The 26899-nt window shown below is 40.1% G+C and overlaps 2 long non-coding RNA genes across 8 annotated transcripts in view; both read left to right on the top strand.

Annotated features, from left to right (window-relative positions):
• The window catches only part of LOC144031619 (uncharacterized), a 139975-nt gene that overhangs the window by 21257 nt on the left and 91819 nt on the right, over positions 1 to 26899 (top strand). For 2 of the 6 annotated variants that reach the window (XR_013287563.1, XR_013287567.1), the window contains exon 2: positions 7009 to 7066. The exons of 3 other annotated variants lie outside the window; for them this stretch is intronic. This is a non-coding gene — a long non-coding RNA (uncharacterized LOC144031619). Of the gene's footprint in view, positions 1 to 7008; positions 7089 to 26899 lie in introns of all 6 variants that reach the window. One more of the 6 variants, XR_013287565.1, reaches the window with a different exon arrangement.
• Positions 12985 to 16795, top strand: LOC144032171 (uncharacterized). Of its 2 annotated transcripts, XR_013287705.1 has the most exons (8): positions 12985 to 13239; positions 13849 to 13990; positions 14116 to 14196; positions 14270 to 14340; positions 14455 to 14506; positions 14621 to 14683; positions 15132 to 15311; positions 16494 to 16795. It is a non-coding gene; the product is annotated as an uncharacterized LOC144032171 (long non-coding RNA). The 2 variants fall into 2 exon arrangements; XR_013287704.1 differs by having other exon boundaries at positions 12985 to 13990.

Genomic DNA, 26899 nt, shown 5'->3' with positions numbered 1-26899 from the left:
GAATCGAGCTTCAGGATTTCCAGTTGAGTTTCAATGGTGATGAAACAGCTTCCCTATGCGATCAAAGAGATTTTTTTATTTTTTTTAATCCGAGAGGAGACTGAGGGCGGCAGGAGCGCTACAGCAAAGTAAACACTGTGGAACGCGTCGTCTGGAACGTCAAAGAAAACAAAAGATTGCTGTGCTCGGCGTTTAACCTTCGCTGTGATTGCTGCTCACACTTCCCCAGTCACGGCGGGGACGCGGCAAAGGGGGGGGGTTGTTGTTGGTGGTAGGTGGGGCGGGATTCTGGGAGGGGAGGGCAGCGGGGTTCCTTGCTTCATCCTGTTGTTGTCGTTGCCTGCCGCTCCTGAGTCTCATCAGCACTTCTCATTTCCTCCCACCTCACCAAATAAAGAAAGAAAGAAAGAAATACACACACAAGAAACAAAGCGTTAGGTGTTCAAGAGTGTTGTGGTTTTTCATTTAGTTGTCAAGACAGGATCTGAAACGGCCCAATCTTGTCTCAAATCTCTAGTTTGAAACCCTAACTTGAAATCATGCTCCTTTTCTGAAATGATTACCAAGCCATAATTCCAAACCTAATCTTGTCCGGAAACCTCAACCTTTTTGCTGAAACCCTAATTTGGAACCCTGACCTTATCTGAAACCCTTCACGATTCTGTAGACCCTCATTTGAAACCCTACCTTTTCTCTGAAACTTCTTCTTACTTGAAACCTTGCCATGTGTCGGAAAGGCCTAGCCATTGCGTGATCTAGGGCTGGGCAATAAATCGAATTAATTCGATACATCGTCATTTTAAAAAAATCGAATCGTTGAAAATTTGCTAAATCGTGAAATCGAGTTTGTTTACAATAGCTACCAACTACTTAATTGTGGCATTTAAGCACAAATTATGAATGTTAAGTGTATGTTAAAACTGATCTAGAATCAGTATATGTGACTGGTGTCTGAACATTTTGAACAGGAATTATTTTTTTAATAAATGAAACATTTAAATAAACATTTGGTGGATGTATTAGGTTAAAATCGATTAAAATCATAATCTTCCTGAATGGCTGCAAAAATCGAGATTTTCTTTTTTGGCCATATCGCCCAGTCCTAGCGTGATCCCTAATTTGAAACGCTAATCTTGTCTTGAAACCCTACACTTTCTCTGAAAACCATAATCTGAAACCCTACACTTGTCTCCTATTGTGGAAACCCTAATTCCAAACCCTAATCTTGTCTTGAAACCCCAACCTATTCCTGTAACCCTAATTTAAAACCCCTTGTCTGGAAAAAGCCTACCCATTGTGGAAATTAGGGGTGTGAATTGCCTAGTACCTGACGATTCGATTCGTGTCACGATTCGATTCGATACCGATTAATCCCGATACGAATGGTCACGATTCGATACCGATTAATCCCGATACGAATTTATAAGTCGATTGTTGCGATTTTTTTTCATTCATATTTAGAAAATACTAATCAGTAAGCTTGTAGAGTGTAAGATTTATATGAAAATGTATTATTTATTTATCTGAAATTTCAGTCTTATAGAGGTTGTAATCTGTTTCATGTTTGAACAGCATTAAAATAAAAATATTAAGGCTTAATGTGCCGTTCATATAACATTCTTCCATGCTCAAGGTGTGAATCCTAAAAAAAAAAAAAAAAAAAAAAAAAAAAAAAAAATCGATTCTGCCGTTTATTGAATCGATTCGAGAATCGCGCGATGTAGTATCGCGATATATCGCCGAATCGATTTTTTTTTAACACCCCTAGTGGAAATCCTAATTGGAAAAGCCCAATCTGGTCTTGAAACCCTACTTTGGAGCAGTGTCCCTGTTCCGCCAAGCGAATGTGCTGACAAAGCTGAAGGATTCTCCGGCTTTGTCGCGAGCTTCTAAATCGGGCCGCATCGGGGTGGGTTCGTGGTTGCGGGGTGGGGTCGGCGTTCCAGGTTCCAGGCAGGTCCAGGTGTAAGGCGGGCGCGAGTCGGGGAGCGGTCAATCAGCCGTTTCCTGGCTCTCGTCTTACTCGGCAGAACAAACACGAAGGTCCTGGCGTCGCTTCATTTCCTCCGCCTCCTCGTCGGGCTTTTTGCTCTCGCAGCTGAACAAACAGCCGCGCTCTCCACTTAAAGCCGATCACGCGTCAAGCTACGACGCTTTTTTTTTTTTTTCCGTTCTTTCGTTCGGCAGGTATATTTGTGAACGGGAGAAAAAAACCTGATTTGTCCGAAACCCTAAAGGATCCAGGGCGCCGAACCAGGTCGGTGGGCCGTCATGGCCAAGCGACAAATAGAGGCTCATTTGTTGACGGTTTGCTGATGGTTGATATCTTCGGACCTAGGGCGCTTTTTAAAAAACTGGAAGTCGCCTTGAAACCCTACCTCAAACCCATAAACCTTGAATCCCTAACTTGGCAAGTTGACCATCGGGTGTAGAATGGGAAACAGTACTGGAACAGGTCTGGAAATGTGTTCTAAAAACCATAATTAAGGTGTGAGATTCTACTTTTTAACCCTATACCTGTTCCGAAACCCTACTTTCCAGCCCTAACCTTCTTTAGAAACCCTAACTTGGTATTGTTGACAGATGTTAGATTGCTTTTCTTGAAACGCTTCTTAAACGCGTCTTAAAACTCCTTTTTGAAACCCTAACCTTTGTTTGAAACCTTAACCCAGGTTTGAAATTAAATTACCTAACCCCAATACTAGTCTGAAACCTTGAAGCCCTAATTTGAAACCTTGGATTGGCTTGATACCCTACTAAGAAACACGAAAACACTAATATTGGCTTGATACCATAATTTGATACGTTACTTCAAACCCTAAATCAAAACCATAACTTGGAACCCTTATTTGAAACCTTAATTTCAAACTCTAACCAAGTATTGAAATCCTAACTTGAAATCGTAACCCATGTTTGAAACCTCATCCATGTTTCAACAGAGTCAACACCCTAACCCTATTTCAGTGTTGAAACCTTAACTTCAAATTTTTAACCCTAAACAAGTCTTGAAAGCACAACTTAAAACCCCTACCCTTGTTTAACATGCTTGTCTTGAAATCATAACTTGAAACCCTATCTCTATCTTGGAAGCATAATTTGAAACTCTAATGTTTGAAACTCGACACCATAACTTGGAACCTTAACTCTGTCTAGAAACCGTAACTTCCAACCTTAACTTGAAACCAAAACGTGTTTCAAACACCCTTCCATATCTTAAAAACCATAATTTGAAACTCCAACCAAGTCTTGCAACCATAGTTCGGCCTGTGTAGCGAAGCGCTAGCTTGCGAACGGCACTCTTGGAGGCTTTGACAGCCTCTTTAACGACTTGCAGGCTGCGTAATTCAAATGCTCGTCACTGCGACCGCACACCCACCCTCGCACCTCCAGCCAGAACATTCCTTGCACATCTGGCCTCCCCCACCCCACCACCACAATCGCTCATCTCCCGCCCACCGCCCCACGCCGTAATTACCCACAAGCCCCGTGCTCTCCTTTTCTTCCCTTTTACGATCCCCCCCCCCCCCCCCCCCCCCCCCCCCCCCCCTCCTCCTTGGCGCATGCAACAGATTTCTCAGTTTGGACGTCGAAGTGTGTCATCATTCACTTGCAGTCATCAGAGATGATTCGGGAGAGAGGCGGTGCGCTGTGTGTCGGGATGTTGCAAGGCTTAATAAGTTCATTTAGTCTGTGTGTTGATTTTTTTAGGTGTGCAGCACAGAGGGGGTGCGCCATCACTGTCAAAATGTTGAAAGTTTGAGCACTGATTAAAGGTGAATTTTGAAGGTGAGTGTGGAGAAGTGGTGCGCCATCAATATGTTTGATAGACCTTTGACTTATTTTGAGGGTGTGTGTATGGCAGAGCAGTGGTGCGCCGTCACTGTTAAAATGTCAAATGCTTGAGAACTGATTGAAGGTGAATTTTGAAGGCGAGTGTGGCGAAAAAGTGGTGCGCCATCAACACGTTTGACAGTTTTAAACCTTCTTTGACCTATTTTGAGGGTGTGTGTGGCAGAGGGTGGGTACGTCATCTGCATCAGGATTTTGAAAGTTTGGGAACAGCAGATTGAAGGTGTCATTTAAATTTGCGTGTGAAGAGAAAGTGGTGCCCCATTAACAAATTTGGCAGATTTAGACTTAATTTTATGGTCAGTGCAGCAGGGGGGTGCACCACGTCTGTCAGGATGTTGCAACGGTGCATTGTTGAAATGTTTTGCAAGATTTTGCCGTTATTTAGCTTGAGTATTTTGACAGACATTTTTGAGGTTGTGTCCGGCATGAAAGGGGTGCACCAACTCTGTCAAGATGTTAAACGTGGTGTGAAAGGGCAAAGAATGGCTGATGGAAGGTAAATCTTTGACTTATTCTTAGGGTGTGCGCAGAAGAGAGGGGGTGCGTATCTTACATGCATTAGTTTGGTTGATTTAGCATTTCTTTTTTTTTTTTTTTTTTTGCGTGCGGCGGAGAGGTGGTGCACCATCTCTGTTTGGATGTTGGAGGAGGTACGTGGTTTAAAGTGTGTCACGAGCTGACTGAAGGATACTTAGAAAAGAGTGTGTGGGAGAAGAAGTGGTGCACCATAACCAGTTTTGATTGATTTAGACCTTTTTGGCTTTTAGGGTGTGTGTAGGCTTTCTTTGGTGTTTGTAGATAAATTGACTCTTGCAGGTGGCAGGGGGTGCACTAATTTTGTTGCGTCACTGAAAGGGGTGCAAAGCTCCAAAAAATTTGGCAGATTTCAGAATTCCTTTTGCTTGTGTATTCAAACTAACTTTTATTTTTGAGGGTGTTTGCAGGAGAGGTGTGCACCAAATCTGTAGAGTAGTTGAAGGGGGTGCTTAGCTTAGCAAGTTGGACTGTTCTTCGGCTTGTGTACATAAATTGACTTTTTCGAGGGTGTGTGCAGGAGAAAAAGGGTGCGCCATCTCCACTGGGACATTGAAGCAGATGCGTGTCTTAATAGTTTGGCCGATTTTGTCGTCGTTTGACTTGTATTGAAATAGAATGTTTGTTTTGGAGAGGGGGGTGCGCCATCTCTGCGGGAGTGTAGCGTGCAGGCGCTGCCGCTTCAGGCACATGTCTGGACGTCCACAGGAAGTCGAGTCGCATGCGAGGGGGCACGCATGCAGGAAAAGGAGCTCGCTCGCTCGCTCGCCGGAAGGCACTATTGTTAAAAGTTGTTTACTCCTCTTTTTGTCGGCGCACCTCCCTCTGCCGGCTGGCGCGCCGCCACCCGTTTGTCTGGCGGCACCTCGTGTTTTCTTCCACTTTGACGGTGTGGGAACAATCTCTTGCGACACTCGACTGGCTCTTATCTGAATTGGATTAAAGGTTTTGTTTGGCCCTTGATAACGTTCACTTCCAAGTGATACGGTGGGAATACCTGCGGTGGTGGAGGTGATACCTGACGAAAAGCTTCATTTAAACCAAAAAAATTCAAAAGGTGGGCGGGCAAAAGCGCACTCATGCTTTGGGGACAGCGTAGCCTTGGCATTGAGTTTATCTTTTGTTTTGTTCCGACACAGCGAGCAGGAATCACATTTCGGCCTTCGCACCTTTAACACAAAGTTTCAAAACACACGTTGACCACTGCTCACTCAGGACCGACTTTTAAAAAGGTTCTCTACAAGGACAAACAACATGCAGAACGTTTGACACAACATGAAACTTTAAAGCAAATGATCAATTTAGAACACATTCATTAACATCACTAGTATAATGAAGGCTAAAACGCGTCGCCCCCTGGTGGTTGGCTTCCCTGCTTTCGAAAGAACGTGATTTAAAAATGCGGCTCAGCCTCCATTTTAAATGTAAAAATGGACAACCATCGGGCTAATTTAACCATGGCTGCTAGTATTGTGTTCATTACTAAAATTCAATTTATTATGTAGCCCTATTAGGTGCTCTGGGATCATATTTTGATTTTTAATAATCACATGGAACATTTTGTTCGTAGCGTCAAAATTATTAAAGGTGGCAAACTCACACAAACAGATTGTGGAAGCTGATCTACTAACCCAGCGCACCAAGGATTGTGTAAAGTTTCGGGTGCACCGTTGTCATCGGGTGCGAAAGGTTGATTTTGGCCAAAAAGCTCGTCTGAGGAAAGTTCCGTTTAGGGATCTGGACAGGGCCTTAAACAAAAACACAAGTTCCTCCAGTCAGCAGCTTGCCAAAGGGATTTACGACGACATCTTCTTTTCCTGGTTCCTGTGACATTCTGGCTGTGCCCTCAATACAAATGGAAATTTTTTCCCCTCTCCTACGCACCCCCCCACTCCCCCTCCCGCAAAGATCCAGGATGTTTTGAAAAGTGGGATATTGCTCCTAATGGATTCCAAACGCCGCAAAAAGTTTATTAGGAAGCAGGGCATCGTAAAAAAAAAAAAGTCAGGGGTGGGGTTTGGGGGGTGCTTAAGTGAAAGCACAGTGGGAAAAAGTAGGGGGAGTGTGTGTGTGTTATGTTTTGTTGCGCCAACTGTACATACTGTAGAGACACTGCGGTCTACTGTAGCGACGTTTACGAGCTAAGTGAACCAGCTTTAGTTACAGTTGTGTTTGTAGCAACGAGCTAGCAACATTCAATGGAAGAATCAAGAATGTACGTTGGTCGAATTCATGCTAATGCTAAAGCTAAACTAGCCTTTTCGCAGAGGACACAATTTGAACACTGACACAGTGAAACAATCATTTATACTTTTTTTTTTTTTTTTTTATATCCGGACACAAACGATTTAATGAATGACAATTTGCACCATGAAAGTAGTGATCGACGTACTGTTTCAAGCAATAACAACATACCTTAAGCTTCCACTTCCACTTTTCCCTCCAACAAACTCCAATTTTTGTAGTTAGCGGCTCCAAACGACTGGCTTCAATGATTCGCAGTAATGTAGTGTCCTACTCGTGACGTTTTTTTGTGACACTTGACATATTTCCCACCTTTTAACGAAAATGCCCGAAAATCAAGCTCTCTACATTCATTAATTATGGGATGTTTGCCCTCAGGGAGGTGCAGCGGGAGCTAAGCAGTGACGTCACCTGGAAGGATCTATAGCCTACTAAGGTAGGATAGAATGCAATTGTAGGTACGTAGCTTAACCTTGCTCTCGCAAGACGAATTCTCGCAGTATTTGTGAGTTCACAAACTACGGAGAATACGTCTTGTACTGCTCCCATTCCACCGATTCCACAGAGCGACATCGTGTTTGTGGGCGGGTATGCAACTATGACGAAACCAGGAAGCCAGCGCCGACGCCGTGGCTAACAAACAAACCTAACATGGACGAATGGACGCTGCAATTAATTCTGTTGTCGCAGAATTAATCACCATTTCCTTGTTGAACATTGAGGGGCGCTTCGTGCATTTCTGGCTGGGTTGCATGTATAAAGGTGTAGTAGAATTGGTCAGAAGGTAGGCAGGTACACCGTCAGAAAAAAAGGGTACTGTAGATATGCTAAACTTTGTTACGCAAAGGTGCATATTTGCCTGCAATGGATACAAATTGTAAAGGTCCCAGTCTTTAAGGGGTACAATAGCGTGACAATGACAATCTAGACCCTGTAAGTGACAAATATAGCTTTTTGCTGACAGTGTACAAGAAGGCAGGTAAACAAGCAGGTAGTCATTGTTTTCTATCGGCAAACATGCTGCACAGTGTGAGGAATAAAAAAGCAGAGGAGACGGTGTTTACAATTCACAGTCCATCCTCGCACCGGGCACGCTACATCTCACAAAGCATCCTTTGAGAGGCAACTACTTCCCCGCCACATTCAAATAAAAGTGGTGTCACCCCGTGCGTTTAATTAGCATTATCGATCGGACCGGTTCCCGGAGGTTTGACCGGCCAGCGGTTCCCCCTTGTGAAGTCAAGCAGTGGCTCGAGGAGTCTCGGCTTTGTCATTTCCTGCTTCCTCCTCTAATCCCGCCAAGTCCCTTTTTCTTCGAAAACAAAACAAGCATTTTAATGCCGCAAATCCGTATTTTGCACCGCTAAGTCGCTCATTGCTAATTTGCAATAAAGCTGCCCAGGCAACTTAAAGGAATGCAGAGTGCAACAATAATCTGCTGGTAGTTACGTAGTTAGGTTGTATGGTAGGTAGATAACGAATACGGAAGCGTGGGCCTGCTATTGTGGCGTAAACAGTTTTCATTGGATTATGTCATTTGAACGTACCGAAAAGTCGTTCAAACGTCTTAGAAAAATCATTTAATGTATTGCTAAAGCATAGGCTAAATGCTAAAAACATTACATTTTTCCTCACAATGACTTTTGTGGCAATGTCTAAAGTCGTTCGAACATATTTATAAAGTGGTTCGAGCGTATTGGTAAAGCCGTTCAAATGTATTTATAAAAGTAATTTCAAGCTATTGGTAAAGTCGTTCAAACATATTTGTAAAGACGTTTGAACATCCTGATTAGGGCCTGACCGATATGCACTTTTTGAGGCCGATGCCGATACCGATTTTTGGCAGAAAAAAAATACCGACTACTGATTAATCTGCCGATTAGTTATTAAAAAAATATAGAATACAAATACTGACAGCTGAGGCTGTTTGAAAGTGCAATATAAATCAAGATAACTGTGTGGTGCCATGCATCCATGGCATACACCCTTAAAAGTGAGTACAGAAGAAGGTTGCGATTGAATTCTACTAAAATAACTTGTTTTTCCACACATTGCGAAGTATTTGTGCCTTTGCGTAGTGTTATCTCATCTGTGACGATGTGTTCCTTCAAGATTTGTGTGTGGATATTCGTCATTTGAAGGAAAAACACTACCGAAGTCAATGCTAACTTCCTGTCTTCCTTTTAGCATTTGCTAACTTCCTGTTCATGCTAGGCTAGCGATGTTTTAGAAACGAAGCACGTCTTGTATTTAAATATACAGCGGATGTAATTCTTTACGTTGTGTGGTTAGTTTTACAGTTAATTCCAACTGCGGTGTCATTAAACAGATTAAAGGACACTTAAAGGACAACGCAATAACCAGAATAACATACGCTACACACTTGCTAGTTGCTAATGCTACAAAAGCAAAATGGTGCATTCAGGGCACTTTCACAGTGTCGGAAACTTCGGTTTTCTTCAATAATGTTTTAAGGTGGAAATAATCGGCCATTTGGCCCAATTGGCTGATTGTTTTGGCCGATGTTTGAAGGCCAATAACCGTCCGATTATAATCGGTGGCCGATTAATCGGTCGGGCCCTAGTCCTGATGAAGTCATTCAAATGTAATGCTAAAAATGTAGGCTAAATGCGAATAACATTACACATCACGGGGGGGGGGGAAATGCGATGTTATCATTTGTTGTTAGCCTTTGGCCAACATTTTATAAATACATTTGAACGACTTTACTGACATGTTCCAACAACTTTTCATTACGTTTGAATGTCTTTATCAAGCCCAGTCAAAACTATTTATTACACATTGGCAGTTGCATGCTTCTGTAAGGGAAGTATTGAGTGGTGGGTGGGTACGGTATGGTGCATAAGCTAATAGGACTGGTAGGGTGAGAGAATGATAGGATGCGGGTATCTTAAAGTAGAGTGGTAGGGTACGATGGTCCCGGCAGTTATGTTTATGTGAACCCCACACTTCCGAATGATTAAGAGCTCCTCCTCGCCTGGCTTCAGCCCACTCATCTACCAGCCCCAGAAGTGTACGGAGCCTGTGATCCGTCCTCCAAATCACTTACGGGTCACCAGTAAGAAGCAAGAAGGATTTAACGGCTAACTTGGCCCGGGAAGACGCGTCGGAGGCAGAGTGGACTGAAGTAAGGGCGCGACTGTGAGAATGTGGCTCTTCCAATGAACCCGTTCCCACCCCTTCGACCACTGGGCTGAGCAGCGCAACTGACCGAGCAGATTATTGATGCCAAAGTAACGGCTAGCCTACCTACCGAGCTACCAATCATCCCTTTATAATAACAGGATCTGCTCCTGTCCAAAATCTTGTGGAAAGTTCAAGCCCCGATGAGTTTATAGAGATGTTCTCCACTGACAATCCGTGAATGATCCATGCCTATTGGCAGGCTACGTGACACACCAAATATTCGCAAGGCTGTCACATTCACTTAGCGTCGCCCACGGATGAGTTGGCGGCCAGGACATGTTCTAAGCAACAAAACTGGAGCTTTTATTTATTTATTTTTTTTATGCGAAAAGCCACAAAAACCAAAAGAAGACGTTTTGACAGTTCAGCGAAATGTTGAACACTGCCCACGCTAACCGCTTAATCAAAGGACAATAAATAGTCAGTCGTCAAAAGCTAACAGACATATCACATGAATTAGAATGGTACCGAGTGTATATTATCATTATTACAAGCGTCTGCATGTTGCGCGGATGGACTGACAGAAAGACACAGGCGGTGTGAAAGGGGCTAACGTTAGCCGCCAGAGTACAGTCGAGTACTGTGTGCTAACGCTAATCTTTCTGCTCAAGTAACCCACAAGTGAAGTTGTTGAAACTCTGAATGTGTTTTTCTTTTAATATTATGCCACAATATATTTTCTACTGTTTAACACATTTGGTGTAATATTTTGTTTTCTCTGAAAATGACAAGGCATTTAAAAAAAATGTAATTACAATCAACAGTTTGTGAGGCAAAAGGCATTTTGCGCGTGATTAAAGCATGTTGAATAGCAAAACGCACGAGACATTCCCATAAACTTTTTGTGACGCGCGCGCATTTCTCACATCACCTACCGCAGGCTAACGCCACACCAGTAGCTAGCCAAATCGAGTTTTGGCTAGCTACTCGTGCAGCTAAGGTCAGTAATCATCGCATCTGTGACCTGTGGTGTGGCGGCGAACAAGCTACATTTCTTGACAAGTATCGCCCTCACGAATGAATAACGAGGGAAGCCATGCTAGCTAAATGCCAAGCTAACGGTTAGCATGTTTAAGACTGCTTTGTTGAGTAAGTAGACTTTTTCACCAAAGTCTTGGAAAATTGCTCTTTAAATGAGGTCATTGAGTCGCAAAAATGGAAACAACAGATAATATATATATATTTTGAGCCAGTTGTCGTCTATAATTAAATTCAGTAATTGATAAACGTTAGCAGGCTAAAACAAATCACCATTCGGGTACCATTGGGCCAGGGTTCTGAAATGAATGGATGAGTGAGTGGGGGGTGAAAATGAGTGAATGACTGGCAAAGAGGCCTGGTGGGGGGAAATAAGGGTGGGTTTGGGGTTGGGGGGGTGTCCATGGAAATGCAGATTTCCTCTATTGAATACTATTGCCAGGCTCGGCTTTGATGTTAAAGTGGAGAGGAGGGAAGTAGGGGGTGATACAGACTTTGCCTGCGCACCTCCCCCAATCTTCCTCACCTCTTGTCTCCCCCACCTTCCTTTCATCCCCCACCGCGTCTTTTCTTCTCGCACCCCCGCACCACATCGCTCCACAACGGACAAAACCCAGATAGCAAAAGATGTTTATTCAACGTTGAATTAGGGTTAAAATGGATGATTTTTGGTTACGGTTGAAGATTGATTGGTCAATCAACATTGATTCAACAGCATTATGTTAACATTGAAGTTTGTGTTTAAAAGATAACATTGAATCAACGTTGTATTTTGGTTGAATTAAAACGTTTGAAAGGTCAATGTTTAATTAACGTTGAATCTATGTTTGCCCTTCACGTTTTTTTTCTCCCTTCAGCTGAGAAATTGACTAGGAGAGGGGGAGGGGAAGTATTTTGGGGACAGGTTGGTGGGTGGGGGGTGTTAGAGTCTTTAAACATTTATAATAAATATAAAACATAAAGCTAACTACTTTGCGGATTTCATTTATTGCGGGTATTTTTTGGTACCTAACCCCAGCGGAAAACGAGGGAACACTGTATTTGCAAAACTTGTAAATTATTTGAATGTACTCGAAACACCTGGCATTTCCACCAAATAAACTGTACACGTTAGAGTTTCTAGTTTGTGCATTTCAGCCCAGTCATCAAAAATATGTGCCCACATCCGGCATAAGTCCGGCACAGGTGGCATTCAGTCGACACTGGCATAAGGCATGTGGGCCGAACATGGCCCAGGAGCAGCAAAGGTGGCACTGGCTTGACTCTGGCAAACAGGATGTGGGCCAGTTGCTGTGTGACGCATCTGGCCCAGCTATCAATTTACAACTCTGAGCCACATATGTATAGCCAGTCTTGTCCCACTCTTAAATGCAGTTTCAGATTTATTTATTTTTTCTACACACATTTTTTTACACATACTTATTTGCATAACAGATGTTAAGAAGAATTTTAATACATCATCACACAGACATTTCAATATGTTTCTGGTCAAACAATCAAAGTTTGTGTGTGAATTCTGTGAACGAACTTTCATGAAGCTTCCAGAGAGAAGTTCTTCGAACGTGCGTTCACCATTTCTTTGTAGCGATTCAAGGGTAAGTATTTAATTTTCCTATGTTTTACATTTGATATTTTATGGCTTCATATTGACACAACTACTGAATTGACTTCACAGACATTGGTGTGTGCGTGCGTGCGTGTGTGGTTATCTAAATTTTCCCGTTAATAGTTTCAATGCCATAATATTTAGTTAGGTGCACTCACTGGCTGATCAGAGAAAATCTCATTTTATCTGACCAGTTTTGTTTCAACCTGCAACGCATAAACTTTAAGTCTAACAATTCTAAAATAAAAACAACTATGAATATTCATATGAAAGAGATAATTATTTACATTTAGTGGAAATCTGATTCAGAGGTAAAGCTTTTAGGGGGCAATATTGTAATGAAGCTATTTTATTGAGACGCAACACTGCGAGTATAATCATATAAAAAGGTACCAAATTATCACTAGCACCAAATATTACATTGTTCTGGGATAATATTCAGCTTGTATTGTAAAATATGCAGAGCTTGAATTATGTATTTTTTATAGTGCTGTGTGATATGTACATTGTGTGCATAATATTATATTAAAAAAAATACAAAAGAGGAATGACTTATACGTTACACACATTTCCCAGGTTATGTTTTAAAAATCTATTATATATCTCATACAATTTTAATTTCATCGAGTTGATTTAAATATCTACTGTACTTTCTAACGTTATTGGATCGCTGTTCCACAGTACGCCACTAGATGGCGGGACATGCTACTAACCAGACTGACACACACAGTCATACACAGCGTAGAAGAAGAAGAATTTCAAATTGCCGACAGCCGTGCTAAGAGCGGGAATCCAAACGTCGACGTTCTGTGTTTCAGGTCGGTAAAAGTTACATTAAATAAAACAAATATGTATCACCATGTCCATTGTCAGTTGGGTCGCTAAGCATATTGGTCTTTAGAGGTGGTTTTAGTGAAGAAATTGTTTCGAATGATCCTAAACGTTGAAGCTAAGTTGCTAATTCCGACGGCCTCTTAACAATGAGAGTTACTACAAGCCTATCTGTGTGCTATGTTGTTGATATGCTAGTAAGCTAACGAACTGCACTGAAGCGCTACAGGAGCGTTTACATGAAGAATGTATCTTTTTTTCAGTCGTTTTTAACAGGCTGGTTTAACAGTTGAAGATAGAACATTGAATAGCGTTTTCTTTTAGGTTTAGTTTTTAAAGTAAATTAAGTCCACTTGTATAGTAATGTAAGGTTTATCTGTAATTTGTTTAACTTCTGTATATAACTTAATTCATCACGAAATCTAGTCGAATCATGCTTCAGGATATTTATTTGTTGAGGGAAGTAAAAGTATTTTTTAGTAATTACTAATTATTGAGCCTATAATGAACACATTTTTTTCACACTGTAATAAAACAAAGGTGTAAATGTTGTACTTTGTTGCTTTTAATATCATTTGTTGTCTGTTGATGTACAGGTAACTTGTGCTGTTTTGACGAGTCACATGGCGTACAGGTGGTGCCAGCGTCTTCGAAACCAGATGGCTAATTAGTAATTTACTACTTATTCAAACTAAGACGGCATGTTGTACCTTGGCCAGAGCTTGGTGAACCTCTTTGGTAAGTAAACAAGTAAACAAACACTAAAAATATTCATTTCTAAGAATCTGAAGAAAGCTTAGGTGAACTACCTTTCACCACATCCAAATGTTGAAATTAGTGACAGAGAATATAACTTGGCACAGGTTTAATGGGGAAGGAGAACATGCAGAGGTCTGTCTTACCTATAAGGAGGAAGAGGAGGGCAAAGTGCACATTTTTTTAAGGTAATGTTGGTATGTTTTCAGAATTCATAATATAAGATAACATAATAATTAATAGAATATCGGTTGTGCTCAGGTTTCAGGCTCTGAGTGTTTCTTCAAAATGTTCTGTCCACAAAATCCATTCTGAGGAGTAGCGCAAGACAGGTAAATGATTCTGCGCACTGTACTACATGATTGTGATGATATTATTGCGGTAACACATTGCTGACTTGTACAGTAAGTTTGAAACTTACATGCTGTGTTGTTGATATTGTTTAGGTGCACAACTCACTTTTTCAAGACTACAAACACAATTACAGCTCTACAACAGGTACCTAGACCCATTGTTAATTTAACTTGTGAGTAATAATAACTACTATGATTATGAAAGAACACAATCACATTGTGAAAAAAAATGTTGAACAGGGTCTTCTGTTTGTTTCAGGCAACCCTTTTTGCGGTGCTTGGGGACCAACCGGAAGAAAGGGAAATACTGTATTCGTAGTTGGTAAGTTTTTCAAAGGCCACTGTTGTAGAACCAAATCATCATAAATCTTAGCACACTTTTTTTTATTTTATTTTTATTTTTTTACCAATTTGTAAGGCATAATTATGGAGGACCAAAACTGCCAAAATTCAAAATAAATAAATGCCTAAATAAATAAATGACTAAATAAATAAGTAAATTACTAAAAGTGAAAGTAAAAACGGATGAAAAATATACAATTCAAAAATGAAATACAAATGTATTATTTTTATTTTCAGTTTTAGTCATTTAGTTATTTAGTTAGTCATCTGGGGGGTGGAGAGGGGGTGATGTATATGAATATTGCAAAAATTAGTAAAGGTTATGTAATTTACTTAAAAGTAAAATCTTCAGGCATCGGGAGAATTCTATCAACAAAAGTTGAGTGCAAAAATTAAATTAATAATAATAATAATGTCGTCTCTCATAGATTAATCACCTGGCTGTCGTTGAAGGCACCAATTCGGACAACCTAATCAGACGGATGATGGCAACTGTGATGACAAATGCCCTGGGCTGTTAAATGAATACAACTGGGCAGGGAAGCAAGACAAGTGTTGCATTGGCAAGAAGGCATTCAAGGAGACAGTGATGCAAGACTGTATCTTTGGTGAGTTATCGCCTATGTAAACTACTTATTACAACACAGAGTTGTTTTTGAGCAGAATGTTCTGAGCTGCTTTCTTTTGTTGTGTAAAATCACTCCACCTGGGGTATGGAGTCAGAATCCTTCCAATACCCGAAACCTCGTAATAAGGGTTTGACTCTCCGAAAACATTTTTGTATAACTGAAAAATTGTTTTGAATTGTCCAAAAATATTTTTGAATGACTGAAAATTCCCAGAAAAAGCTTTAAAAAAAAACACTAAGAAAAGACACATTTTAAAAGTGCGGCTCCACATAGACATTATTTATCTATTAATTAGAGAATGGTCAATTTCGAAATCAATGGAAAAAAAAAACAAAAAACATCATTGATACTTCACAAAAACAGCAATTAGTATATGTATCTTTGTCTTTTCATTAATATATTGCAGTCAAGATGGACTCCATCAGGCCAGGGCTCTACACTAACTTTTCCACTACTAGCACTGGTGCGAGTAACATTTTTGGTTGCTCGCACAGCACAGGATTTAGTCGCACCATTATTTGTGGAGGTGCAGCATGACCTGGCTTAGGCATACGCAACTCGATATATTTGCAAAATATTTTATTGGATCACAAGGTTTGCCTGCAACAGCAGTGGCTATCAAAACAAGTCAATAATTTCTAATAAATTATGTCAACATTATTTTCTTTAGCTCAGTAAAAATCAGTATTTTTTTTTTCTTCACCGCTACTCCCCTTACCTTTTCATCTTTATGCTGTCCTCGCTCCGAAGCTTCTAAATTTCACCAGCTAGACAGCGAGTTAACGACGTTCCAAATAACCAGACTTCATTTTCCTTTTGTGCTATTAATTTGAACAATGGCCTCTGACCATTACCCTCTTTAAGTCGTCGTAAAAATAGAAAATAAAATAAACAATGTACCTAACTATACACGACACACTTTCATGCTAGTAGCTAGTTACATTGCACATTCAACATTCTGTAATTGTCCTAATTAACTAAAATAAATCTACAGTGGTTTTTATATTGACATCGCATGTATTTACCAACATTGTCAAATTCAACAAAAAGTGGTACTTAATACTTACTGATAGTTACTGTAACAACAGAACAGCTTTTTTTCTAAAACAATAAATTGTATTGGATACTAACTCTCTTCTCTTTTGTAATCTTGTCTTTCAGTTGCTGCTCGACAGCTTGACCGTACACTGACTCAGCAGGACTTTGGTGTTACTGTCAAGCATTGGCTGCGTTTTGCTCATTAGCGTAACGGTGGCATCCCAAGCAATGCTAGTGCCTTGGACGCAACTGCGAACGCAAGTCAAATTTAGTGTGTCTTTTTATGGACTGACGTACAGTCAAAGTGAAATGGTTACCGCTTTATACACTGATGTTCCTACAGTTCATTTCATGTTTATTTCATTCCTTTGTCAAGAAAAAGAATAATACAATAAAAACAAACATTATTTGAGGCAGAAACCAAACGGGTGTTATTTTCTTTGCCTCCATTCTCCCCAGAATTCAGTTACAAAGTACTGTGTTTTGATTTCTAATAAATGTTTGAATATTAAACATATTTTCTGTCCTAAGATTTTCATACATATGGGGAAGTATGGTTAAGGAAATCAACAAGCTAATAATACATCCAAGTAAGTTGTAAGACATCTGCAGAAACACTAGGTGAAAAACATACGGTAACTTTTTTTTTTCTAGTGGACTAACCCAATATTTTTTGTTAGTTTAAAAAAGTAGTTCTATATTAATGTGCATAATAGTAATAATAATAATGTACATTTAGATGTAAATTCCAATGTAAATGATGATTAACTTAAAACATTTATTCCTCACATTAATTCACTATAAAAATGCATGTAGGTTCTGATTTAGATGATAGTTGAAACGACATTGATATTGTGTGATATATGGTTACAAAGCAAACGTTGACTCAACATTTTATCAACCTTGCACTTTCTGTATAATTTAAATGTTAGAATTCAATGTAAAATCAACCAAAGATACATGGAGATTCTGATTTAGATGATGGTTGAAACGACATTGATATTGTGTGATTTATGGTTGAAAAGCAAACGTTGACTCAACATTTTATCAACCCTGCGCTTTCTGTTTAATTTAAACGTTAGAATTCAATGTAAAATCAACCAAAGATGCATGTAGATTCTCATTTAGATTATGGTTGAAACGACATTGATATTGAGTGATATATGGTTGGAAAGCAAACGTTGACTCAACATTTTATCAACCTTGCGCTTTCTGTATAATTTAAACGTTAGATCTCAACGTAGATTCAACACTTAAGCCGAACTATATTTCAACGTTGATTCAACCACATTTTGCTATCTGGGAACAGACCCTGGGGCTCGGTCAGGAATCGAGAAAAGACTTAAATGTTTTTTTTTTTGGATCATCCAAAAACTTCTGAATGAACCGTAACAAGTTCTCATGAAACTAGACTAAGTGCAATTTCTGGAGAAATTGCGTGGGAATCCTGAAAGCTGAATGCTAAGATTTGAATGCATGTGGAATGCTTAGGAAGTAAATTGAGAGATAAATTATGAAATGATGGCCTGGTTACTGGACAATGTACTTTACCAACTGTGCCAACGAGCAGTATCAAACACCTGGTAATGATGATAAGTCATATGTATGGAAGTGGGCATGGAAACTGACACTTAGAAATCGTTTAAAGTCTATCCCATTGAAAATGAATGGGGGACAAAAATTATATTTAATGTTAAATTGTGTGAATACTGTAAGTAATGTAGAATCAGACAATGTATATCCCGGGAGGCGTGAATTTTTTAAGCAAGTTGAAATTCGAACTGTGTAAATCGGACGTATTATGTGGGAGTTGTTACATGGCAAAAAAGTGCTTCAGCATTCCCACAATGAAAAACTCCAAAACATTTTTTGGAAAAAAATTGTTCTTTGTGCTTACTTTGAAGAGTTGTTCATGTGACAAGTACCTTAATCCATAGAAAACGTCATCATTTTTAACAAGAACTATTTACTGTAAGACCCTCTCATCCTCCCGCCCAAATCGCTTTCCCGCCTGGCTCCCGTCATCCATTTACTCTTCGTTTTCCCGCTGAACCGATGCGGGATGAGACAAAAAGCTTTGCACACAAAAAGAACGAAGCCTCGAGGTGGTCTGCAAAAACGCCGAGTGGGCATTATTGAAATCGGGATAAAAGCGAATGGGAGTCCGGTGAAAGGCGGCCAGGCGAGGGGGGGGCATACACACAAAAAAGTCCTGCAGCTAATTAAATCTTTTTTAGCATCTTACTGAGAAGACTAATCTGGTGGGCGAACCCCGGGCCTGTTATGCTTCTTCTTCTTTTTTTTTTCTTTTTTTTTGAGACTTTTCAGAAAGTTTTCATGCCTTGTATTTCTCGGGCCACCCTGGAATTTCCTTGCATTCGGACAATGCCAAGCCTCATTACTGCAGCGAGCGACGAGCTGAGACGACGGCACAGAACGGATTTAGAGCGTTGACAAATGCCACTTTTATCTTTCATCTGTATGCATGAATACAGCGGGCGGGCGGGTGGCGGCGGATGGAGAAAATGGGGAGGGGGTGGAATGACGGCAGGAAAAAAAACCAACAGGAGGAAGTGTGCTGTAAAAGAGAGAAAGTTTTTCAGTACTTTACCTATGACATGATACAATTCAGAAGAAGCTGACGATGCGATTGCGATACCACATGATTTGTGCAAATTTACGATAAACTTGTACAATCTGCTGATTTTTTTTTGTTACGATGTGATATGATTCACTCCAATTGAGATGCACGATTCATTCGAGTTCCGATATGAATGATTACATTTACGATGTTTTTTTTTTTTCTCTTTCCAGTTAGGGTACGATATAGTTCATTTCGACTACAAAATGATTCACTACAATGTCTTTATTCCTATTAGGATATGATACAATTCCTTTCAATTGCGATACGATATGATACAGTCAAACTATGATACGTGTCGCTTCATTTAGCATACGATTCTCTTCAATTAAAATCCGATTCAGTCACACTAAAATTTGGCACACTCCAATCGTATAACGATTCGTGTTATTTACAATACAATTCAATGAAATGCCAGTACAATTTATCTCTTGAGGTACGATTAATTGAAATTACAATGTGAATCACCCAAATTATATGATTCAATTACAGTGAAATGCGATACAATATGATTTACTCTCTTTACAACGCAATTCACTCTAATTGCGATACATGATTCCATCAAATATGATATGATACGATTCGATCTAATTATGATGAAATGCGATAGGATATGATTTATTCAAATTACGACGTTTCATTGCATTTGCAATAAAACGGGATTCATTCGAATTCTGATATGATTCAGTGAAGTGATACTTATATTGTGATACGATTCGTTAAAATTGCAATATGACTCAACGTCAGTGACGATACAAGAAAAGTTTCTTTAAGTTACAATATAATCCGTTCCAATCGTAATTCTTTACATTTCACGTCAAATTTGAAATGACTCAATTTATGATGCAATATGATTCAGCCCAATTACTCATGATTCAACAAGAAAATTTGATCATGATTTAATCGATTTTTTCTCACAATTTTGAATGCATAACAACCTAAGGAATCTCTACCGTTCAATGTTCACCTTCCCCCCCCTTTTTTTTTTTTTTTTTTTTTTTTTTTGCAGCATCTGACCAGTCAAGAGAATGTGAGGTCCTAAATGCTATTAGCGCAATTAGATGAGGAGGGCTGCAGCGTATGAACAATGCTGCTGTGTGTTCAGGATGGACGACGCGCACATTGTTGTTGTTTTTCCACGACGGCTGTGCTTTTGTTTTGTGGTTGACTTGACTTTCTCAGTGCTTCTGTTTTGTCCTGAATTGCAAAAGGACGGTAACCCCTTGCCAGGTCGCAAATCGGAATTTGAAAAGTTGAGAAGCACCTGCTAATACTTCTCCGTCTATTTTTCTACTCAGTTTAAAAAGAAGCTGTAATTGGGGCTGACTTATTCCATTTGCGTGCAGCATAACAGCTAAATGCAGCTTCACCATGTTTGCTTTGAACTCTGGGCTCCACTAATTGACCTCAGAGTCCTACTGGCGTTATATTAAAATATATTAATATATTAAAATAAGGTGTCATTGGGGCTGACTTGTTCCATTTGTGTGCAGCATAACAGCTAAATGCCGCTTCACCATGTTTGCTTTGAACTCTGGGCTCCACTAATTGACCTCAGAGTCCTACTGGCGTTATATTAAAATATATTAATATATTAAAATAAGGTGTCATTGGGGCTGACTTGTTCCATTTGTGTGCAGCATAACAGCTCAATGCCGCTTCACCATGTTTGTTTTGAACTCTGGGCTCCACTAATTGACCTCAGAGCCCTACTGGCGTTACATTAAAATATATTGCATTAATATATTAAAATAAGGTGTAATTTGGGTTGACTTATTCAATTTGCTTGCAGCCTAACAGCTAAATGCAACTTCACCATGTTTGCTTTGAACTTTGGGGTCCACTAATTGACCCAGAGCCCAAATGGCGTTATATTAAAATATATCAATATATTAATATATTAAAATATGGTGTAACTTTGGCTGACTTATTCCAGTTGCTTGCAGCATAACAGCTAAATGCAGCTTCACCATGTTTGCTTTGAACTCTGAGCTCCACTAATTGACCTCAGAGCCCGACTGGCGTCATATTCAATGTATATTCAGGACCTAAACCATTCAGTGACTTATGGACCATTGGCATCCCTTCAAAATCAATTCTACAGCCAGTGTAAACCCTTTCGGACTGGACTCAAATGTTCTGATCTGGTTGTTGTGGTCAAAATCTGAAAAGCTGCAGCAGAAGAGTTTAAAATGATATTAAAGTGTTTTTGACTCGGGTGCGCATTATCGGCACATTTTTGTGTTCTTGGCGTCTGAGCTCGCTTGCTAACCCCAACAAACAGCGCGGCCTGACTGCCGAGTAGGTTGTGGGGGGGTTAACCGCCGTCGTCGTCCGAGAGCGAGCATAAGAGAATGCGAGGAGCGCGAAGAGTTAAGTCGGCGGCTTTCCTGAGTGGAAATTAAAATCGTCTTGTAATCACACGGCAGGAATGCAGTCGGTGCACACTGTTAAACACTCCCAAAAGCGCCGGCTCCACTTCACTGCACTCGCCACTGCGACACACAAAGAGGCCTTTTGTTCTCGCCTTCGCTCTTGAAAAGCAACGCTCCCTCGCTCTTCCTCCTCCTCCTCCTCCTCCTCGTTCTGTCTCTGCTCTCTGTGCTCTGCTTCTTTCATTCATTCACTCACTTTCTTTTATTGTGCTGATGTGCGGCCGGGACATGTGAGCAGAGGGCCAAAAGGCGCAATCAAACGGCGACAAACTCGAAACCCGAAGCAGGTCATTTCCCGAACGTATCCAGTCAAGTCCTGTTTATCATGCAGGATCCGCCCACAATAGCTGAAATTCAAAATTATAGAGAGACCATAGAAAAAAAAAAAGTTTGTCCGAATTTAGGGTGGGTTTAAAAAAAAAAAAAATTGAATAATTGATTTCAAATCGAGTTTCCTTTTCAAGCCTAATATCGATTCATGAAACCGTGAATCAATGATTCAAATATCTCTTTTTCTCCCATAAATTCTTAAGAACATAAAATTTGAAAGGCCAATTTGTTTTGGTATCTTAGCTTCCTTGAAATTCACTGTTGACATGAATTTAAAAGTATTTTCTTAGATTGACTGCGATTGGCTGGCAACCAGTTCAGGGTGTTCCCCGCCTACTGCCTGAAGCCAGCTGGGATAGGCTCCAGCAACCCCCGCGACCCTTGTGAGGAGCACGCGGTTAAGAAAATGGATGGATGGATGGATTTTCTTACATTTATGAAAGACCTGACTTATTGCAATTTAAGACACTTCAGAATCCAAGTTTATATTTACAATTATTAAATTAGAATTATGAAAATATTTTCATCTCATCCTCATTGATGTTAATATTTATAACAGGGGTTACTTTCATTAATAAACTAAATATTTTGACCAGTTACTGCCTCTGCAAAATTTGCTTTGGAATTTAATTGTGTATTTTTTTTTTTATCATGTCCTTGACATTTCAGAAGAATTGATGTGCCACAATTAATCGCTATCGGATTGAACTGAAGTGAATCAAATCGGGAAAAATCAAATAAAACTGAACTCTTGTGAATCAAAATCGAAATGATTGAGAAAATTGGAATCAATACTCATCCCTAATTTTGACTGTGCTCGTTCGAATCTACTGCAAAGTCGTTCGAATGGATTTATAAAATGGTTCGATTGTATTGGTAAAGTCGTTGAAAGGTATTGGTATTTATAAACTGGTTCGAACTTGTTGGTAAAGTCATTTGAACATATTTATAAAGTCGTTTGAATGTATTGGCAAAGTTGTTCAAAGGTATTTAAAAAGTGGTTCAAACAATATATGAACGTATTTATAAAATTGTTTGAGCATATTGGTGAAGTCGTTTCAATGTATTTATAAAATCATTTGAACAGATTTATAGTGGTTTGAACGTATTGGTAAAGACGTTATGAACATATTTCTGAAGTTGTTCGAATCTATTGGTAAAGTCATTCAAAGTGGTTCGAACGTTTTGGTAAACTCGTTCAAACGTATTTATAAAGTCATTTGAATATATTGATAAAGTCTTGATGAAGTTGTTTGAACAAATTTATGAAGTGGTTTGAACGTATTGGTAAAGACTTATGAGTAGATTTCTGAAGTTGTTCGAATCTATTGCTAAAGTCATTCAAAGTGGTTTGAACATTTTGGTAAACTTGTTCAAACGTATTTATAAAGTCATTTGAACGTATTGGTAAACTCTTGATAAAGTTGTTCGAACAACTTTATGAAGTGGTTCAAACGTATTGGTAAAGTTGTTCAAACGTATTAACTACTTAAAATGGAGGCTAAATGCTAAAACATTACTTTTTTTTAAAAAAAACTATAATGCACAATTGTTGCATTATCCCGTGGCATTATGGGGGCGGGGGATTGGGGGGGCGGGTGCATTGTTTTCACCCTCGATATATCATATCATATCATATCATATCATGTGATATTTGTTGCATGATTGTGCTTGTTTTATCCTAAAATGAGTTCATTAAAATGAATGTATTCATTTTCCCATATTTTTTCATTCATTTATCTCATTAGCTAATAAGTGACTTGATTTATTGTGACTGAAAATATTCCAACAAGTCAAATAAACATTTAATCCATCAGGGAGCGCCAGCCTGTGAAGTGAAAACACTTGACAATGAAAAGAAGTTGCAAAACCATCCGGCACGCCGGCAGCCCTCGGGCGTGGAAACTCGTCTTTTTTTTTTTTTTTACTTCGCAATTAGCTCACCCCATCGAAAGAAGAAGAAAGTAAGTGCAGGCCAGTTTCTCCCTGATAGCTCCGCCCCCTGCGTCGACACCTGCTGACTGACGTTTGGATAGTGTAGAGTGCAAGACGGCATGTTGGAGCCAAACACAACCAGCAATGAAAGCAAACACTACTTTACTGTACTCGGGGTTCAAATACATTTTACTGTGTTTTCCTTTTTCTTTTAAGGTGTGACTGATGACAGCAGTGGTTATCACGTTTGCCTCAGAGGTTTTGGTTTTGAATTTAAGCGTCCCTACATACCTGCCGGAAAGTAAAACTCAGACATGAAAACAACAGAAAACACAATAAAACAATGCTGAGTCGAAAGCCAAAGAATAAAAAGAGAATAAAGTTGTATATGACCGAGGGGGGGAAAAAAAGTTGCGTTCAAGTTCCACTTTATTGATGTAAAATTGTAACTTTAACTATTTAAGAAATCGTAATTTCCTAACTCTCTTTAGTTTTCCCTCTGGTTTCGTGAGATCTCCCTAATCTGTTGGAATTTTGAGGTTTTCGGGGGTTGGTGAAAGATGTCGGTGGTAGGTGGTGTCTGGTTGATGCCGGATTTTACTTTTCTTCATCTTTCTTTCCTTTGATCTTTCCTCTGATCTCCTGATTCTTAACTTCATGACTTTGGCGAGGGTATGGGATTTTTATTTGGTTTCAGGAATTTTACGATTATAAAGTCATAATGTACTCAGTTGTATTTCATCTCAAGAAAACACCCTAATGTCACAATAAAGCTGTAAGGTCTGAATGCTGAGAAGAAAAAAAAAGTGGTCTTCCTCTAAGAAGAAAGGTCAGAACTGCCATGATTTGGGGTGGCGGTGCGAGTGGGTGAGGGGAGTGAACGTGATGGAGGGACCCAATTGCAGGAAAGCAAGGCAGGGAGACGCACAGGAAGGGCAATCTGAGGAATTTTATTATTATTTTATTTACACAAAACAAGTAGCAGACGGGATGGGATGTGAGAGGACTGGTTGCCAAGACCAGACCGGGCAAGGCGAAGCTGGTCTGGACATGACTGGGCAGAGACGTGGGGCAACTTACAGTGGCTAGAGATAGACGTGGCTGAGGGGACTGGAGGGTGACGTGGACTACTGGACGTGACGAAGACGAAAGGGGTACTTGACAGAAACCAAAAACTCAGTTTTTCCTTGACTCGACTCGACTCGACTCGACTCGACGACAGCAACAACACGACAAGACCGGACAATGCTCCAACACTGACTGAACAAACACCATTGACTTTATACCCCAACATTAACGAGACACACCTGGCTGAGGCCACTGATATTGGGGGTACACACGGTTGAGGAAGTTAACAATAATGAGACACGGAGGAGAAGACAGGACAAAACACCACAACACCTAAAACTAGGGATGTTCGATACCACTTTTTTTCAGACCGATACCGATACCGATACTCAGATCCTCAGTACTCACCGATACCAATACCAACTGCCGATACCAGTAGTACATTTTGACAAATAAAAAAAATCACTAAGAGATATTTTTAAACAAATATATTTCCTTTAATTTTGACAAAAAAACCCAGCACAGTCACTCTTCAATAGTCTTAACGCTCAAAATAAAACACAAAAATGCTCTTTTAGTTTAAGATTCACAATTTTGAAGTATTTCCAAACCGGTGAAGTTTTGGTGAAAAACTGCTGCAAGCTAGCGCCAGTTACAGGCAAGGAGGACTCACTTAACGTCTTCCCCCTCTGCCATCGGTCGCTTGTACTCGTCTGCGTCACGAGTACTCGAGTACTTGAAAAAAGGCTGGTATCGGCCCGATACCGAGACCTGGTATCGGTACTCGACCATCCCTACCTAAAACTAAACAAAACCCAAACACCCGGAACCAAAACATGGCAAGAACATGACAAACTTCCCCGGAAATCTTGAAGCCATAGAGTTTTTTTTTTTTTTTTTTTTTTTTTTTTTTTTTTTTTTTTTTTTTTTTTTTTTTTTAACCAAGCGTTGTCTTGGTAAAAGTGGACACCATCCTTAATATGATTTGGGTTTGTTGCGTGGAGACCGATTCCATAGTAATTTGGAGTAAAATCATGATGAAAATACTCGTCGTACGATTTAAGATTTTACTTTTCATTCCTTGGTTAAAAGCCAAACAAACCCTCAAGCTAAAGGTCCGTCCTTGGTATTGTTTACGTTTGCCTAATTGCGCACAGCGAAACGCCCGTCGAGTGCGTCGCTAGCTTTTGCGATCTCCTCATCACGTGTTTGACGGCAGACGATAATGTTGACAAGTCTGTCACAAACTTGGCAGGTGAGGAAGTCCGATTGCACAACGGCGTGTCTTTTCTGTCTTGCTTGTGGTACGCGCGCATTCCAAACAACATTCGTCCTTAAGTCATTAAGTTGCTGTTTGGCAAGAAGCTAACGACTTGATGGTAAACAAAACGCCTTAAAGGAAAACGTACGCATTTTTTGTTCTTCATTGTCAATGTCTGATTTTTACTCTCACGAGATTTGATCTTTTACCTTTTCTTTATTGGCCAAGTATGAAGAAACACACAAGGAATTTGTCTCGGCTAGTGTGAGCAATTCAAGTATTGTCCAACAAGCAACATCCATCCATCCATTTTCTTGACCGCTTATTCCTCACAAGGGTCGCGGGGGCTGCTGGCGCCTATCTCAGCTGGCTCTGGGCAGTAGGCAGGGGACACCCTGGACTGGTTGCCAACCAATCGCAGGGCACACAGAGACGAACAACCATCCACACTCACACACACACATTCACCTAGGGACAATTCGGAGCGCCCAATTAACCTGCCATGCATGTCTTTGTAATGTGGGAGGAGACCGGAGTACCCGGAGAAGACCCACGCGGGCACGGGGAGAACATGCAAACTCCACCCAGTAAGGTCCGAGCCTGGACTCGAACCGGAGACCTCAGAACTGGGAAGCGGACGTGCTAACCACTCGACTACCGTGCCGCCCCAACAAGCAACAATAAAACAAAAAGAGCATTTAGGAGGCGACACATAAGAGTGTTTACGTAATCTAAATGTGCCATTGGCGCCGTAGCGCTTGTGTGTTTTGTTGTGTAATTGATACAAATATGGACAAAGCTAAAGCTACAATCCTCAATTTTGTAAGATTTAAACTTTTTTTTGTTAAATCAAAAAACA

Source organism: Festucalex cinctus, chromosome 12, assembly GCF_051991245.1.
Source record: "Festucalex cinctus isolate MCC-2025b chromosome 12, RoL_Fcin_1.0, whole genome shotgun sequence".
Classification (NCBI taxonomy): domain Eukaryota; kingdom Metazoa; phylum Chordata; class Actinopteri; order Syngnathiformes; family Syngnathidae; genus Festucalex; species Festucalex cinctus.
Note: the sequence above shows the minus strand (reverse complement) of the source record. Positions and strands in the feature narration are given on the sequence as shown.